Genomic DNA, 14617 nt, shown 5'->3' with positions numbered 1-14617 from the left:
GGCAGGCCTCCCCTGCAGCAGAGGAGCGTGGCTGGGAGCCCGTCGGCTGGCTGGAGGAGCACCCCTCCCACCCCAGGGCTGTTAGACACGCCTCAAATCTGAGCTGGGCGCGTGCAAAAGAGGGGGGGCCAATTTTATAAGCCCTTGGCCCTTCCACCAGCCAGTAGCTACCCTAGGGCACAGAGCTGAGTTTAACAGGGAGAAAATGATCCATAACTCTTCCAATATCCTCATCCTACTGGGGCTGCCAACATGGCATTCTTCAGAGTACTTTCAATTCTCTTGGCCCAAAAAAGTCACTTAATCTGAAACTATAAATGAGATTGATATAAAGATATTTTTTAAAGTTTATTTTCCGTTCTGAGTAGAACCCCTATAAATACACATATCTGTTAAGTAAATACAGCCCCAGAACGTTTCATGAAGCAGCGGAGTCCTCTAAATTCCTCGTCAGGCCCAGCCCTGCGAGAAGAACAGAATTTAAGACCTTCGAGAACCTCCGCTTGGCGGGCCTGCCCCACCGCCGGTCACAGGGCCCTTTGTCGGACGGGATATGTTTTGGCTTGGCGCGGAGAAAACGCATTTGCCAGAAGGGTTATTATTACCTTAGCAGTGATTCATTGAAGCGGGTTCCCGGGAGTGGTGCTTTATTAGGATTTCTCGGCTCTCAGCTCCGTTCCTTCCTCTGCTGTGGGACTGGGCTGCATTCCTGTGATCCTGGACGTTCAGAACACACAAACGGCCCATTCACCGTGCCCCGGGGGCCTCTGCAGGATGCTCCCACCTCCCAGGCCGGCCCTCCTGCCACAGCCTCTGTCCGGCAAGGAGCTGACCCCGAGGTCCCCGAGGTGGGCCTGGGCTTGGGAGTGTTCCACATCCCAGAAGGACAGCGAGGCCACCTCATTCCTGGTTCCCAGGACTTGTCCAGGCCCACAAGGGCCAGGCACTCTCATGCGGTCAGGTCCCCTCCTGTGTGTCCCACTGTGCTGGCCACCCCATCAGACTATGACGTTCATCGTTGTTCTGCCCCGATTATGCCAAAGGAACATAGAGACAAAGCATTGAGTAAAGAAATTTGACTTGCAAGTAGGGTTTGCAGGGAGCCAGGCTTTAGAGAGATGGCTCACCAAGAAAAACACAACCAGTATTTAAAGACGAAACGTGAGATTACCAGTGCTACCTAGCTGACAGTCGGTCTATTCCTGGGTTTTTGTAGAAAAATAGCAATTTTTGATTACTACATAGGAACGGTCAAAATGAGATATTCAGACATCCACCAGCATTGCAGAAGTTGGTGGTGTTGGGAGTTAACGACTTACAGAAAGAGTCCAAGTGTCTTTATTTGGGGGAGTGGAAATTCCATCCCTGAAAGTGGGCCTTCAGCCTGACTCCACCTTCATAACTAACCAGACCTTCTCTGCTCCCTGCAGGAGTGAAGGGCCATGCATGTTCTTCCCAAAACACGCTGACCAGAGCCACAGACCATGTGCCAGAACCCTCGTCCAGGAGCCCCATCCTGATGGGGAGCGGCTCCTTGTGGAGCCATGGGCTCTGGCGGTCATTGAAGTGGCTCCCTTGTGTTCTGCCATCCTCCCCAGAGAATGAGGGTATGTTTGAGGAAATATGACCCTGTAGCCAAAAAGACCAGGAGGAGGCCCCTCCCAGTCAGATGCAAAGTCCTACCACGCATCTTCCTGTCCACCAGCTCTTCTTTGAGAGAGACAAGAATCCACCCAGGGGAGACCCTCCCTCCCTTCATGGGGACCTGACTATCCCACAGAGCCACCTAAGCACCAAGCTCCGTGCCCGGCCCCATCCTGCCTCTTAGACCTGTGCTGTCCAATAGGGGGGCCACTGTCCACATGAGGCCATTGAGATGTGCAGTAAGTGTCAAACACACACTGGTGTCAAAGACTAGGTACAAAAAGAGGACATGCAATATTTCATTGATAATTTTTATACTGATAACAAGTTGAAATAATATTTTAAAGAAAATGGGTTAAATAAAATATGTTTTGGGGCCAGCCCGGTGGCATAGTGGTTAAGTTCGGCACGTTCTGCTTTGGTGGCCCAGGTTCACAGGTTTGGATCCTAGGCATGGACCTACACTACTCATGAAGCCGTGCTGTGGCAGCATCCCACATATAAAATAGAGGAAGATGGGCACAGATGTTAGCTCAGGGCCACTCTTCCTCAAGCAAAAAGAGGAAGATTGGCAACAGGTGTTAGTTCAGGGCCAGTCTTCCTCAACAACAACAAATTTCTTAATAAATAAAATAAATAAATAAATAAATAAAATATATTATTAAAATGAATATCACCTGTTTCTTTTTACTGTTTTAATGTGGCATAGATGCAACGTTAAATTTTCTAGTGGCCACATTAAAAAAAACGGAAAAAGAGGGGCTGGCCCAGTGGCATAGTGGTTAAGTTCACGCACTTCGCTTCGGCAGCCCAGAGTTCATGCGTTCAAATCCCAGGTATGGACCCACACAGCACTCATCAAGCCACACTGTGGCAGTGACCCACAAACAAAATAGAGGAAGATCAGCACAGATGTTAGCTCAGCAACAATCTTCCTCAAGCAAAAAGAGGAACATTGGCAACAGATGTTAGCTCAAGGCCAATCTTCCTCACCAAAGAGAAAAAGAAAAAGAAACAAGTGGAATTAGCTAACAGAGGCAGTAGCCCACATTGCATGTGTGGTGTCCAGCACTGTCTTAGACCGTCCCATTCACTGCTCATCTGCATCCTCCTGAGCAGTGGCCTCACCAACTCAACCGAGAACAGCTGCCTTGGCCAGTGACTTGGTCCAGAAAGCCAGAAACCCCCTAAACTGAACATCAGCCTGGGTGGGCCTGGTGCCAAAGACCCACGTCCAGCAAGGCTGCAGCTGGTGCCCCTCGCAGGGACAGCCCCGGTGCTCATCCTCGGCCGCTCTCCCATTGCTCCAGCAGGCCCGGATTGCACCCCTCCGTCGCACCCCAGACCTGCTCCTCACCAGCAGCCTCTGTCTCAGTCTTCTCATCTGCCTTGCCATCCAGACTAGAAGCCCCTCATCCTCAACCCCTCTCAGCCCCTCACTCAGCCAGTCTCCAAGTCCTGCTCACTCGGCTTCTAAATGTTTCTCAAATCTCCCACCCACCTCTCTTGTGGTGCCCTAACCAAACCCTCGCCAGCCCTCACCCGGACTACGGCAGTCCGCCCATCTCCCCTCCCTCCAGAGCCTCCTCCCACGCTGCCACCAGGGAGACCCACGTAAATAGTAAGGGACCTGGCACTTTGGGGTCACACCATCCTGTGCGGCCCCCATTTGCCCTCAGAGATCAAAGTGCACGTGTTTAGTTTGTTTCTGAATAAGAAACAAGCCTCTCGATATCTCAAGATCAGGAATCGACTACGTCAATAAGACTCGTCTTATTTGAGGGTCCTCCTTGCTAAGATCAGATGGCCCCAGGAATGAGATATGTAAGTGGAGAAGAAGAGAACATTTCCTGAGAGAGAGCAGCTGGTAAGAACACTCCTCAGGCACAAGTTCTAGCACCTTCCATCTAGACATCTTACGCCTCCCAAGCAGAACGGACAGCTCTGGCTTTGCTGGTTCCCATGCCTCCTTTTGGAGCAGTAGGAGCCAATGTGCTTGCAGCCTGTTTGAAGTGCATCTAAGCGATCAAAAAGTATTCTATGCACAAGAAAAGGGTGCTTCTAACTTTTCAATCTGAGTCCTAGCGAAAAGAACAAGATTTGAACTGATGCCCAAACTAAGTGCCCTTTTGATGGGCTGCCATAGGACCCACCCCTTCCATTGTGACAGTCAGGAAACTGAAGCTCAGGAAAGGTGAGTGACTTTCCCAAGGTGGCACAGCTGGCTGGTGGCAGAGTAGAAATTACAACCAGGGTTCAGGGTGATTCATTTTTTTCCCCTAGTTTATTGGGTTTTTAAGCATATAGTTGCAAAGAAGGATGGAAGGAAATGGAATATAATCCACATGTCTGCATTTGTTCATCTTGGAGGAGACAGAAGGCGACGGAGGAGGAAGTGAAAGAGGACATCTTTCAAAGAGAAATACAACCTAGTTCTTCGATTTATATACACGTGGCAGGGAGGTGGGCGGTATGTCCAGGCACCTGCTTTGCCGGTTTTGAAAGAAGCGGTGTGACTATTGTCACACTGAGAGGTGACGACTGTGCACATGAACGAAGCCATGCTCCCTGGAAGAGCCCGGTGCAAGCAGGTGCTCGCCTGGCCTTTTCACGTCACTACGTCCAGTCTCTGCCTCCCTTTGACCACCACGCCACGAAAAGCCCCGCTGTGTGAATATTAAGTGGGCAGCCATGAAGCATCACCAGAGGTACGATCAGAGCCTTGTGAAGACTATCAGCCAGGTTCACAGACTTGGTCTACACTCTGTACGTGTTTGAGGAATGAACAAATGAAGGAATGAATGAATGTAGCGAGAGCATCCAAGAACCCAAACTAGACCATTGTCCCTTAGAGCCAAGTGATGCTAGTTGTTCCTGTGATCTCAATAATGAGAAGAGAACAAACAAGACTCCTTCTCTCCACCCCGTAGGTAGGGGCTGTGTCGCAGACAGGAATGGAGGGGCTTAGGGGAGACCGCTGGAGCGTGAAGAGAGGCAGGGACTCGGGGCATGACGGGTCTGGTCGCCTTCCCATTCTGTCCTCAGAACACGCTAACTCTCCCCTCAGGTGCCGCCCAGAAGGAAATGCCATAAAATGGGTAAGGTCGTTTCTCAACCTCCTTTTGAATCTGGAAACCTCATCCTTGCTCTCCTTTCCGAGGGAGCAGTGGTCTGGGTTAAAGAAGTGGGGAGAGGAGCCAGCAGGCGTGGTCACAGGCTCAAATCGCCCGTGTGCCCCCCTCTGCTGCTTTCCCGATCTGCTCAAACACTTAAGTAGACCTTACGGGAAGGACTTCTGGTAGGAAAAATAATCATTGTTTTAGCTAAAAGCTGAGAAAAATAAGAATGGGGAAGCAAAAGTCCAATTTCCCAGGTATTAATTTTATGGACTACACAGGGCTGTGACCCCTTCTGGCATCCACCTTCCTTTGTCACGAGTGAATGTAAACATACAAAACTTCACTGGCAATTCTGGTCAAAATATTTAAATAGAAAAATTTATGAGCAAAAGAGTGATTTTATTATCCAGTTCTGTTACGACCGGCCCCTTGAGTTTTCACTTGGAAGATTTATTTCAGCTTGAAGGCAGCCTTCTGTTCATTCTCTAATCTCTTCAACCCAATTAACTTGTTGCGCTTGACGAAATACTATTGCATTTTATTTTTTCTGATTATAGAAGGAACTCATGTTCCTCTGCTTCCAGGAAGATGAAGTGGGTCTACTTTTCCCTATTTCTCCCTCGAAGTACAGCTAAAAACCCTGGACACTATACAGAAAACAAACAAAAAAAAACACAGGAAAGGTGGAGAGAAGACGGTAGACCAGCTAGAGACCCCAGGACCCAAGCGATGACACAATGGGGGCTTCCCTGGCTTTTCCTTTGCCTCATATGTTGCAGATTGGGAGTTGAACAAAGTTGGAACCCAGGAAGGTCAATGGGTGAAACCCCAACAAAAGTCTGCTCTCTCTAGTCAAAGGATCAGAAAAGAGACAGCCTAGCAGAACAGAAGAATTTTAGACCATAACAGCTCTGCACCAGCCAAACATCACAGAGAAAACTGGCCCCTCCTTCATCATGACAGGAAAGGCTGAGTGGGGAGCCCCGATTTCCACTTCCAGCACAGTAAAGAGGGAGCACCCCTTCCCTGCCAGAGCGGTGCCACAAGCTTCAACCGAAAATCACTCATCATACCAAGAACCAAGAAGACCTCAAACTAAGTGAAAAAAGACAATCAATAGATGTCAACAATGAGATGGCAGAGACCACTGGAATTATCGGACAAAGATTTTAAAGCAACCATGATAAAAATGCTTCAACAAGCAATTACAAATACGATTGAAACAAATGAAAAATAATGAAAGCCTCAGCAAGGAAATAGAAAGTCTCAACTAAGAAGTAGAATATATATATTTTAAATGGAAATTTAAGGACTAAGAAGTTCAATGACTGAAATGTAAAGCTCAGTGGATAAGCTCAACAGCAGAATGGATAGGATAGAAGAAAGACTCAGTGAACCAGGAGACAGAACAACAGACATCATCCAAACTGAACATGGACAGAAGATGTCCTGAAAAAGATGTTAATAAAGGGTCTCGGAGACCTGTGGAACTATAACAAAATGTTAACTGTTTATGTCATCAGAGTCCCAGAAGGAGAGGAGAAAATGGGAAGGGACTGAAAAATACTCAAAGGTATAATGGCTGAAAATTTCACCAATTTGGTAAAAGACATAAACCTCCAGATCCAAGAAGCTTAACAACATCCAATCAGGACAAACCCAAAGAAATCTGTGCCAAGACACATAATAATAAATGTCTGAAAACTCAAGACAAGGAAGAGATCTTGAAAGGAGCCAGAGAAAAATAACATCTTACTACAGAGAAAAAAACAAGAAAATATCCTCCAGAAACGGAGGGGAAATCAAATATTCTTAGATGAAGGACAACTACGGGAATTTGTCACCAGCAGACCTGCCCTAAAGAACGACTGAGGGAGATCTCCAAACAGAAAGGAGACAGCAAAAGAAGGAAATTGGGAGCACCAGAAAGGAAGAAAGACACATACAAGAAAAAGATATGCAGAATTACAGTAGGCTTTCCTTCTCCTCTCGAATTTTCTAAATTATTTTTGATGTGTGAAATGAAATTATAACACCATGCGATGTGGTACTAAATATATTTAGAGGAAATATTTAAAACAATGACATTATAAATGGGCTATAGTCAGGGGACATAAAGAGAGGTAAGGTTTCTATCCTTGATTCAGTTTAGCAGAGAGGGACCTGGTCAGCCCCACCTGAACCATTGCATCCAGTACAGCAGTGCTCCCACCCACACTGTACTAAGGGTCAAAATCTGCACCCTAGGGGCTCATCCAGCCCCTCTTTCCCAGGGGAGGCAGCCCATTGCTTTCCCAGTAGTGGGCTGTCCTTTCCATCACCTCTTGCAACCAGATGGGAAACCGTATGCCTCTTGCTGAATGTCACCTGGGAAACACGAGACTGGGGTGACCTGAAATTGCCCCCTCCCTAAGATGCTGAGCCTGGCTGGGCAATGAATGGTGAACCACACAAAGGAGACTTTGGGCTCCATACCATCCTCTCTCCTGCCTGAGCCTTGTATTAACCAATCATTACTACCAGCAGTTCCTCTCTGACCTTGTTGAGCTTGACCTGACTGTAAGTTCATGGACCCCTCAGTTGAGGCCAAGGTAGGGGTGCAGGGCATGGTCAGACTGAGTGCAGTCGGCCCTCCATAGCCATGGGTTCCACACCCATGGATTCAACCAACTGCAGTTTGAAAGGCCTAAGATGGTTGCATATGCACTGAAGTTGCACAGACTTTTCTTTCTCGTCATTATTCCCTAAACATACAGTATAACGACTATTTACACAGCATTTACATTGTATTATGTATTATAAGTAATCTAAAGATGATTTAAAGTATACAAAAGGATTATTTAGGTTATACGCAAATACTACTCCATTTTGTATAAGAGATTTGAGTATCCATGGATTTGGGTATCAGAGGGAGATCCTGGAACCAATCCCCCATAGGTAGTGAGGGACAGTGGTGCAGGTACCACTGTGGTGGGGAGGTGGAATCATAGTCCAAATGAAGGACAAGAATGGAAGAACAAGCCAGAGTCAATGCCCCACAGTCAAGAGTAGGAAGGGGAACATGGGAGACACAGGTGTCCTAATGGGATTCCAGGGTAATCACGGGGAGAGGCAGTCTTGGGACGTGGGAACCTGGAGGGCATGAGGCCTTGTGGGAAAGAGAAAGAGTCCAGGGTCTTGGGTGAGCCCAGTTAGTGGTTCCCCCAATGACAAGCTGGCCTGTGTCCAAAACAAGATGCCTGCCTTACCATCAGAAAGGCAATCAGTTTCCAAAACTCTTGAATTCAGACAGCAGACAGGGGAAAGGGGGCCAAAATGAATCTGAACTTTTAGAGGCAAGCTGAGAACGGCTGCTAAATCTTGAAGCATCCCAGGCTGGATGGCGGACGGGGTCTGAAGACAAGATTTCAGAAGTAGGAGATGAAAGAAGCAGATGAGTATGGAGTGGAACGACCAGAGCTTGTACCAGGTGACCAGATGGCTCATGCCAACAATGTGATCTATGGTGAATGCCTGTCTTTCTCGGGAGACTGGTGGCTGAGCAGCTGAGGTCAGTCACAGGGTCATGGGATGCTTACATGACTGACCCCCACTAATAGCACTGGACACCAGCACTCGAGCGAGCTTCCCTGAGTGGCAACACTTCACCCGTGTTGTCCCGCATCCATGCTGGGGAAATTAAGCGTGACTGCGTGACTCCACTGAGAGGGACACCTGGAAACTTGGTCTGGTCTCTCCTGGACGTCACTCTTTGCTGATTTGAGTCTGTCTGCTTTCGTTGTAATAAACCACAGCCCTGAGCATAACAGCCTTTTCTGAATCCTGCGAGTCCTTCTAGTGAATCACTGAGCCTGAGGGCGGTCTTGGGGACCTCCTGTACCCAGAGCTGGTTTTGGAGGCCCCAGAGTAACCAAGTGCTCGCAGCAAAGAAGCCCTCCCTCTGGCCAGAAGCACTGTCACCTGCTGAGAGGCCCCTCGCCCTGCCAGGACCGGCCTCCTCTGACAGGCGGGGCGACCCCTTCCTGCCTCTCTGTCAGCTGGGTCTCGCCCTGCTCAGAATCCTGGGCCTGCAGGAGAGACGGAGGCTCACAAACAGATGGGGCTGGAGAAGGGTCCTTTGGCTGGAGCCCCTGGAGTTGGCTGAACCCCCAGCCTCAATAGCCCAGCATCCCTGAGAGAGGCTTTGACCCATTAACAAGGTGTATTTTAAGAACCATCTTCATAAGCTTTTTACCCCCATGGTGGGTGGGGCTGAGGGGTAAAGTCAGGACGGTAAAACAGGAATTTAAAAGAGGAGACTGATGCTCATTTTCTGGCATCTAGAACAGGATTTCAAGCGGACAGTGAGGCCGAAGGCATGAGGCTCTGGGGGAAGGGAAAGCATGCCATCCTCGTCTCTTGCTTTAAGCTCCTGGTCACTGGCATCGTGGTGAGTTTGGGGCATGGGAAGGTCACGTGGCTGAAGCCCAGGGAGCAAGGGGGCAGGTCAGGGTGGAGAGGCAGGCAGGGCTTTGTCGGTGGGGGCAGGAGGCTGGGTTCCACCCTCAGGGTCACAGGGATCCCGGCAGGCTTCTAGGCAGAAGGGTGACATCATCTGACTTGTGCTTTGGTTTCAGAAGAGATTGGCCAGGTCAAGAGGAACCAGTGACAGACCACGCAGCCTGGAGGAGTGGGGAGCAGGATCTGGGTGGGTGGGGTTTGCAGGTGAAATTGTCAGGGGCTGATGATGGGGTGACGGTGCCAGGAACCCAGGAAGACTCCAGGTTTGGGTGGGGAAGGGGCATCTTAGAGATTTGTTTTCCACTTGAGTTTTCAGTTTTCGGTGCATGGGCCCTGGAGGGTGAGGTGCTCTGGGGACGTGGAGCTGGGAGACTCCTGGGCACAGGCAGGCGATAATGGAGGTCTCCAGCATGGGTGAAAACTCCGCCCCTCCTAGGAGAAGGGGAGGGGCCTGGGCCACATGGCAGCGTGGGCCCCTAGGGGTAAAGGTTCCATTCAGAAGCAGGGTTGACTGAGGCCCCCACATCAGCTGCAGGGTGACCATCCCTTCCTTGTCCCAGAGCCAGCCTCAGCCCATGGCATCAACTGTGCTCTACCCTTTGGTCCCAGTCCCTGTCTCTCTCCTCCCTGCCACCAGGGCAGGCCCTCTGCTCCACGGGCCTCTACAGCCGTCCCAATGGGAAGAACCAGAATGCCCAAATGGTTTCTCCAGTCCATCTTTACCAGTGATGAGATTGATATATTGATCTGTATCTGATGCCTTTGTCTATTTCTCAATTGCTTCAGAATCTGGAGGGGAGGGAGGGCCAATCTATCCTCCCTCAAACCCCAGAAATAGAGAGCACCCAATCCGAGGAGGAGAAAGTGAGTCGCAAAGTCACAAGAAAACACACACTCAAGAGATGTGTGATGGACTAGAGACCGGGGAGAGGGCAGAAACGCAGGGATAGGATGGTGCTGCAGGGTTTCAGCTCTTGCTGCATCCCCCGTCTGCCCCTCCTCCACTCTGGCTCTTTCTGCTCATCCTCAAGATAAAGCTCTCTGAGTCTGTCCTGGCATCTGAAACCTGGAGAATCAAAATGTCAGATTTCCTGTCACGTCCAGAAAATCACTTCTCCAAATGTGAGCTACGTCTATGAGGTGGCAGTCATTGGGACCACCTCCCACTGTGGCCCCCACCCTACTGGTCCCCAGAGGGCCTTCAGACACTGAAAACAGGCTAGACAAATGCACGCTCATTGCTATCCAGGGGCTGCGTGGCCATTCACCCACTGAGATCTGCTGTGAGGTGGTTGGGTTCCACAGGGGCACCAGGGGGTCCTAGAACATAAGCTCCTGAGGAGAGGACCTGGCCTACCTTGTTTTCTGCTGAATCCAGGGCCTAGCACAGTGCCCAGCACACACCCAGTATAGAGTTGCAGATGGATGGATGGGTGGATGGATGGATGGATGGATGGATGGGTGGATGGGTGGGTGGATGGATGGACAGATGGATGGTGGATGGATGGATGGATGAGTGGGTGGAAAGAAGGAAGGAAGGATGGTGAGAAGAGAGAGGTACAAGTAAGCTCAGGAGAAAAGCACCATGACACAAGAGAACGTTCCTCCATAAGCTGTATCGAAATGTACTAGGATTTTGGCTTTACTCAGGTATGGTGAGGCCCACAGATCAGGAGGTGATTGCCATTGAAAAGATAGTTTATTACTCAGAGTTCCCAAGAGAAAGGGGGCATATCACTCCACGTGGGACCAAGGTCAGCCGCAGGCAGAGAGAGAGAGTGAGTGAGAGGAATTATGGGAATGTCTTTATTGAGGTTTGGAAGGAAGGAATGGGCGAGACAGGGTAAGGGGCCGACCAGATTAGGACTGGCTGGATTGAATAAGTTGAGTGGGCTCTGTAGGGGCTGTCACTAGCTGTCTGATGCCTGGCTGGCAGATTAGGGAGGGGACAGGGTTAGTGTGTCTCACAGCGTAAGAGCCCAGCTAAAGCAGGCCAGCTTGGGGCAGAGGCTCCTGATCAACCATCAGAGCCATGCTCCCCAGCGAAGAGCTTGCTAGAATTGACTAACCTGGAAGGGGCAGTCTCTCCCGAGTCAACAAGGTCCCAGATGTCAAAACATCAGACACAGAAACTAGAAAATGTGGTTTATACATAAGGCAAGAGCAGAAGTCCCCTAAGTCTGTCCCAGGCCATTTTGGGCGCAATGGAGCAGAAGGCCTGGCTTGCCGTTCCACACCAGCAGCCCGGGCTCCCAGAGAGAGGAGCAATGCCAAGAGAAAAGAGAACCCAAGGAGGCCAGCCAAAGAAGGCATGTCCGTGGCACAAGGGCTCCACCCTCTGTGCCTCCGAAGTGCTGCTCCCTGGGGAGGAGGCCTGGTACCGTGTCCCACTCTCTGTGGATGGTTGGTAGTGGGGACAGGACGGAGGGCCCCAAAAGAAGGCTTGTGCCCTCCCTAGTGTGGATGCGCACTTCCAAACAAGGAGATCTCCGGTGACGTCATCTGCTCTTTAGAGAGAAACCAAGGAGAAAAAAGGCAATCAGCTTCCCCAAGATCCCCACCACCTATTTCCAAAGTGTCACACTCTAGCCCAGACTTCTCAGCAGTGACACTGTTGACATTTGGGCAGGTCATTCCTCATTGAGGGCTGTCCTGTATATTGCAGGACCTTGAACAGCACCCCTGGCCCCACACACTGCATGCAACCTCTGCAGTTGTGGCAACCAAAATCACCTGCAGCCAGGGCCACCGTCCCCAGCGGGGCAAAGTCGCCCCAGTTGAGAAGCACTGCTCTGGAAGCACTGAAGTCACATTCGAAGTTTTATATTCAGCTGTTTTCACTTCTTCGAAACCACTTTTCTGTTCTTTATCAGAGTGTCACACACACACACGTACACACACACACAAACCACAGAAAGCCAACTTCCAAGGTACAAATGAATAAATACCCCAAGGAGCTTCAAGTGGGCAGATCTGCAGTGGATACAAGCGCTCGAGGTGATGATGGCCCAGCCAGGCCCCATGAGTGGGGAGGGGACACCCCATGGGGGCTGCAAGCTCAGGGAGACTGGGACCTTCTCCATTCTGGCAGGCTCATTGCTGGTGGTCCAAAGTGCCCTTGGGTTGTGCCACAGTCCCACAGATTCCTTGGGGAGGCCCTGGGGCTGCCGGGGGGTGCTCGCGGAGCCCCTGGAGAGCTCCCGGAGGTGGGGGCTGCCTCCCTTCCTCTGACAGACACAGACTAGGATTCGTCCAGGCCCCAGGTGTCAGTTCAGGACAAGCTGACGGAGCAGAGGAGGTCCTGTCTGCCAGCTGCCAGCCCCGCAGAATAACAGCCCCGGATCACGCAGACATCAGACACCAGGGCAAATTCGCCACTTCAGCATCCCCACCAGCCTTTGGGCTCCCTGAGGGCCTGGCACATCCCAGTGCCTAGAGCAGAGCCTGGCAGACACCAATGTTCGCCCAACCACGAATGTCAGACCAGGTGACTGCAGAGGGCAGAGGAGGCAGAAAATATAGGGAAATACATCCTGCCCAAAAGAAAGAGGGCTCAAGTATCCTGAAGGTGAGCTAGCCCAGAGGTCAGACACAGGGCCTGGGAGCAGGCTGAGGACGGGCTCACGTGCAAGTCAGGAGGCCTGGGCGGGAACATGACAGAGGACCAGGTTGCCTGGGCCTTCCGCCTTCCTGGCTGCGTGTTGTGAGGACAGGGCCCAAGATCAACACCAGGCGGGTGCCCTCCAGTGGGTCATTCCTGTTTTCTGGAGGGTGCAGGGAGCTCTGAGAGCCTGGCCACACCTCATCACTTACACTTGGGTCCCCCGAGTCAGCATATTTTTTAAATCCCCCAGTGCAGCTGGAGGGGTGGGGGCCTTTGGAGAAGGTTAGTCAAAGCGAGGCTTCGGGCTATGAGAACATAGTGGAGAAGCTTCAAAAAGCCCAGCCGTCCATCTACAGTCATCCCCAAAGCGCCTGGTCAGAGTCTTTGAAGACGTTTCATTCCCTCACCTGTCCACCCATCATTCTTTCGTTCCTTATTCACACTCTTCCCGGTCCCACCAAGGAGCACAGACAGAGGATGTTGGAATCAGAGAACATTCCAACACTCCCGCATCTACACAATTCCCATCATGCCATGGATCAGCCAGGAAGGGTCCCGCCATTCAGATGGGTGTCAACCCCAGGGCAGAGGAGTTCCTCATTTCAAAGTCCTTCTAGAAAACACTGCTGGAAGTTGATGAGTTTTTCCTTTGAGAGGAACCAGAACAGTTCTGAAAGTTACCGCCTGGGGAATAGGCCCTGCCAAGGAGGAGTCAGGATGAGCGGAAAGTCATATTCTCTCGAAAACGGTTAGTAACCGCACACAGTCGCCAGGGCTCCAGTGAGACTGGACTGGAGCGAGGCTCGTGACAGGAGCCACGTGGGCTGAGGTCACCAGCCCTGCATCCAGGACTTTCTGGGCAGGGGGAGTCACTGGCCTGGGGGAGGGCAGCGGCAGACGGGAAGCAGAAGTTTGTCAAGACTGACGATTCCCAGAACACAAAAACACGTCCAAACTATGAACGAAGGGCAGCCTGTCCAGCTTTTGAATAACTCGGAACACTTCATGAGAATGTGGACTCCACCTCAGGCCTCCAGCCACATGGGCCAAAGGTGAGGCTAATTAGAAGCAGCTTTTGGAAAGATGCCGGAATGTGCGGGTCGAGGTACAACGCAGAGGCATGGCCGAGGGCGGCAAGGCCAGGGGGTCCTCGAACATAAACCAGCCTCCCGAGCAGCACCAGGGAGCCAGTGCCATTTGAAAGTTGATTCAGTGTATCCAGGATGATATTCATTAAACTTGAACCCTAAACCATGCCCTTTCACCCCTCTGGGTCTTTGCACAGGCAGCCATCTGTCCACCCTTCCCCATCCTTGGGGTTGTTCTGGAAAAATCCTCTCCTCACAAGATGCATGGTCCCTGGAACACAGCACCAAGTAAGCCAGAATCCACATGGGCACGTGGTGGAGCCCCCTCCTCTGGGGTCCACGTGACAACCAGCGAGATACTTTTACTTTCCATCTTCTTATCTTTTTGCAGCTCACCGGGTTGAAAGTCCCAGGAGGGCAGGACCAGGTCTGTAATATTCGCCCAGCACCCAGAGCAGTGGTTGCTATTTAGCGGGGTCTCAAGAAATGCTTCTGGAATAGTATTTGTTTCCCAGGCTGCCACGACCCAGGGGGCTTAAAACGACAGAAATCTATTCTCTCCCAGTTCAGGAGGCCAGAAGGCTAAAATCAAGGCTCTGGCAAAGTTGGTTGCCTCTGGAGTCTCTGCGAGAGAATCTGATCCCGGGCCCTCTCCAACTTCC

The 14617-nt window shown here is 50.9% G+C and overlaps 1 long non-coding RNA gene across 1 annotated transcript in view; it reads right to left on the bottom strand.

The window, feature by feature from the left end:
• Nucleotides 1-604: 604 nt before the first annotated feature.
• LOC139083300 (uncharacterized) overlaps nt 605-14617 on the bottom strand; it is a 32392-nt gene continuing 18379 nt past the window's right edge. The window contains exon 3 of the long non-coding RNA XR_011539916.1: nt 605-717. This is a non-coding gene — a long non-coding RNA (uncharacterized lncRNA). The remainder of the gene's footprint in view (nt 718-14617) is intronic.

This window comes from Equus przewalskii, chromosome 5 (genome assembly GCF_037783145.1).
Source record: "Equus przewalskii isolate Varuska chromosome 5, EquPr2, whole genome shotgun sequence".
NCBI lineage: Eukaryota > Metazoa > Chordata > Mammalia > Perissodactyla > Equidae > Equus > Equus przewalskii.
This window is presented reverse-complemented; position numbering and strand designations above follow the sequence as displayed.